Genomic DNA, 3,751 nt, shown 5'->3' on the forward strand with positions numbered 1-3,751 from the left:
TTGTATTGAAGGAAGGTATGAGCCAAGGCCCAAGGCCCGTCTGCAGCCTCAGAGTATTGCCTTATACATATATGTACATAGGCCAATACCTCTATTTTTATGAATTAATGTATTTACATAAGTGTACACCTCTGTTAATATCCCTGACTATACCTTTGCTTCCTAGAGCTTACCCCATTTCCTTTTGCCCCCTCCTGCCCCGCCGTCACTTTTCCCTTCTCCCACCTCTTAGTGCTTCCTCTCCACTAGCTTGGTGTTGCTCTAATACTCACAGGCTCTCTACCCTCTCCTAGATGCTGGTTTCAATTCCTAGTTGATCCCCTGTCCATGATGCTGTCTTCCCACCATATCCTTCACCCTGCCTCCTTCTTCCCCTCAGACCAGCGGTTCTCAACCTTCCTAATGCCATGACCCTTTAATACAGTTCCTCATGTTGTGGTGACCCCAACAATAATATTATTTTTGTTGCTACTTCATAACTGTAATTTTGCTACTGTTATGAATCATAACGTAAATATCTGATATGCGGGATATATTTTCATTGTTACAAATTGAACATAATTAAAGTATAGTGATTAAGCACAAAACAATATGTAATTATATATTGTGAAATATTTATGTATTTTCTGATGGTCTTGGGTGACCCCTGTGAAAGGGTTGTTTGACCCCCAAAGGGATGGTGACCCACAGGTTTAGAACCGCTGCCCTAGACCTTCAGGGGCCTTTGGCTCCATTGCCTTCTCCCCATGTCCCCAAGTGTCCCTCTCATATCTGTCCCATATAAGTAGGCAAACCAGCAATGTCCTAGTCTGAACAATAAGAAAACATATGGTTGAAAAAAGAAAAGGATAGAGAAAAAGAAGAAAAAAAGAAAGAAAGAAATCCTACTAGCCTCCATGAGGCCCTCCTCCATGGTACTGGGGGAGATCCGGGGGCTGCACCTCCTAGCCCAAAGTCCATTCTTGGGGCTCTTCAGGGGCTCTGTGGATTGGCTTTACTCCAATTGGTGATCTGTTGTGCTCTATTCCCTGTCTCCCTGCTACATGTCCCCATTCAATAATGTCCCCTGTCACTGTATGCTCCAGTTGGGGGACAACATGTCTTGAGTTGTTAGCAGTCCCACAGTCCTCTCTGTGCCTTAGCAGCTCCATGCAGGAACCTCATCCTCCGGGCGTGGTGTGTCCATATGGAGTCTAGGCCACTGCCTCTTTCTCCTTTTTCCTTCTGGGTTTGCTTCCATGTGGGCCTGGTAAGTCGGTTCCTTTCCCCAACCTGAAGGCCTAGTGTCCTTCTCTGAGGCACATACTTCCACGGCTGGTCATTTTCACCCCAATGTTTATTGCATCCTAATTCGCAATTGCAAAGAATTGGAAACAACCTAAATTTCCATCGATAGATGAGTGGAGTAGTAAACCCTGGCACATGCACACAGTGGAGTAGTATGCAGCACTAAAAAGCATGGATGATCACATGAAACACGTCATTTCATGGGAAGAGTTGGAAGGAATTATGTTTTTTTGTTTTGGGTTTTTTTAAAAATTAAATTTATTTATTTATTTTAAATCATTTTATTGGGGGCTCGTACAACTCTTATCAAAATCCATACATCCATCCATTGTGTGTCAAGCACATTTGTACATTTGTTGCCCTTATCATTCTCAAAACATTTGCTTTCTATTTGAGCCCTTGGTATCAGCTCCTCTCCCCCTCCCTCATGAAACCTTGATAATTCAAAAATTATTATTTTGTCATATCTTACACTGTCTGATGTTTCCACCTAATTTTCTGTTGTCTGCCCCCCAGGGAGGAGGTATGTTGATCCTTGTAATTGTTTCCCCCTTTCTACCCCACCTTCCCTCCACCCTCCCAATATCGCCACTCTTACCACTGGTCCTGATGGGATCATCTGTCCCGGATTCCCTGTTTCCAGTTCCTATCTGTACCAGTTTACATCCTCCTGTCTAGCTGGATTTGTAAGGTAGAATTGGGATCATGATAGTGGGGGTGGGTATGGATTGGAGGAAGCATTTAAGAACTAGAGGAACGTTGTATGTTTCATCGTTGCTACACTGCACCCTGATTGGCTCATCTCCTCCCCACGACCCTTCTGTAAGGGGATGTCCAGTTGCCTACAGATAGGCTTTGGGTCTCCAATCTGCACTCCCCCTCATTCACAATGATATGATTTTTTGTTCTTTGATGCCTGATCCCTGATCCCTTTCACTCCTTGTGTTCACATAGGCTGGTGTGCTTCTTCCATGTGGGCTTTGTTGTTTCTCAGCTAGACAGCCACGAGGTCAGCCAATCTCAAAGGACAAGGATAACATGAGACGCCTGAGGGAAGTATAATCAGCACAGCAGGAATAGAAGAAAAGACACTTATCTCACAATATACGGGTGGAAGGACAGGCAGTGGGGGGAGATCAGACCAAACCCAGGGAGGTACATGTGAATCCAACAGAAAGAAAAGGAAAGGGGGAAGGAGGAGAGAGAATAGGGGTGGGGAGAAACTGAGAGGATGACACGGGGGAACCAGGGCCCTAACCCATCCAGAGGGAGAGTATTGGTTGTGCCTCCACAGAATTGGAGCGTGCATACAGACCCCACCACAGCGCACCTAGCCAGGAGGGCAACGTAACACGTGGAAGAATGCATGAAAAGAGTGGAGTCCAGGACCGGCCCCACCCAGAGCCAGCCTGACCCCCATCCATCTTGATCTTGAGGTACTCTGGAGGCACCGTGGTTAAGCATTCAGTTGCTGACTGAAAGGTTGGTAGTTTGACTCTATCAGCAATCGTGCAGGAAAAACACATGGTCACCTTCGCTCACACAAATGATAGCCTGGGAAAATCCGTTAATTAGGTCTACTCTGTACTACAGGGTCACTGTGAGCTAGAATCAATTCAATGGCAATGAGCCCTTTAATGTTAGCCGTTTTATTATATATGTTAATGGATCCACCATTCTACTTTTTTCCCTCATCTCACTTTCTCCCTGTGTTTCCCATTTCTGTTATTCCTTTCCTATGCCTTCCTGCTTTCTGAACTTCATCCTGGGGCAAATCCTGCCTTTTTGAACTCAAATGGTTGATTTTTCTAAGAAATATGTGTATGCTTGGAGTTATTATTCACTTATCTCCCTTTCATTTGGCTGAAACTTGAGCCCCAGGGTTCATTCAGTTCCAGAGTTAAGGGTGACTAAGGACCACAGTTTTAGGGGTTCCACCATTATCTATCCAACCAGTAAGCCTGCTCTTTCTGATGTTTTGTTTCATTGTGTCCCACACTATCTAGTTCTTCTAAGGGTATATCTTTCAGAGTGGTCGACAGCCGTAGCTGAGTATCATCTAGTGGTTCTGGTCTCAGGTGGTGGAGGCTGGTTCATATGGTCCACTAGTCTTTTGGACTAATTGTTTGTATTTGTCTGTGATCTTTTCAGTCTTTTTTGATCCAAATTGGGAAAGACCAATAGTTGGCACCTTGGGTAGCTGCTCACAAGTTTTTAAGGCCCAGTCACTATTCACCAAATTTGGATATTGAGCAATTTCTGTGGACTGTGGTGTGCCAGTTAACTTCGATGTCACCCCAGCTCATTCTCTTACGGTGAGTCATTATGACTCATGTGAGTCATAATTATGAGTCATAATTTTTAATAAATTAAATATCTATATCTTCTGCCACTGGGAGAAAGATGAGGCTTTCTAGTCCTGCAAAGAGTTATAGTGTCAGAAACCCACAGGGGCAGTTCTACC

Source organism: Echinops telfairi, unplaced genomic scaffold (assembly GCF_000313985.2).
Source record: "Echinops telfairi isolate 266 unplaced genomic scaffold, ASM31398v2 ScPeMD7_7469;HRSCAF=8507_0, whole genome shotgun sequence".
In the NCBI taxonomy this organism is placed as follows: domain Eukaryota; kingdom Metazoa; phylum Chordata; class Mammalia; order Afrosoricida; family Tenrecidae; genus Echinops; species Echinops telfairi.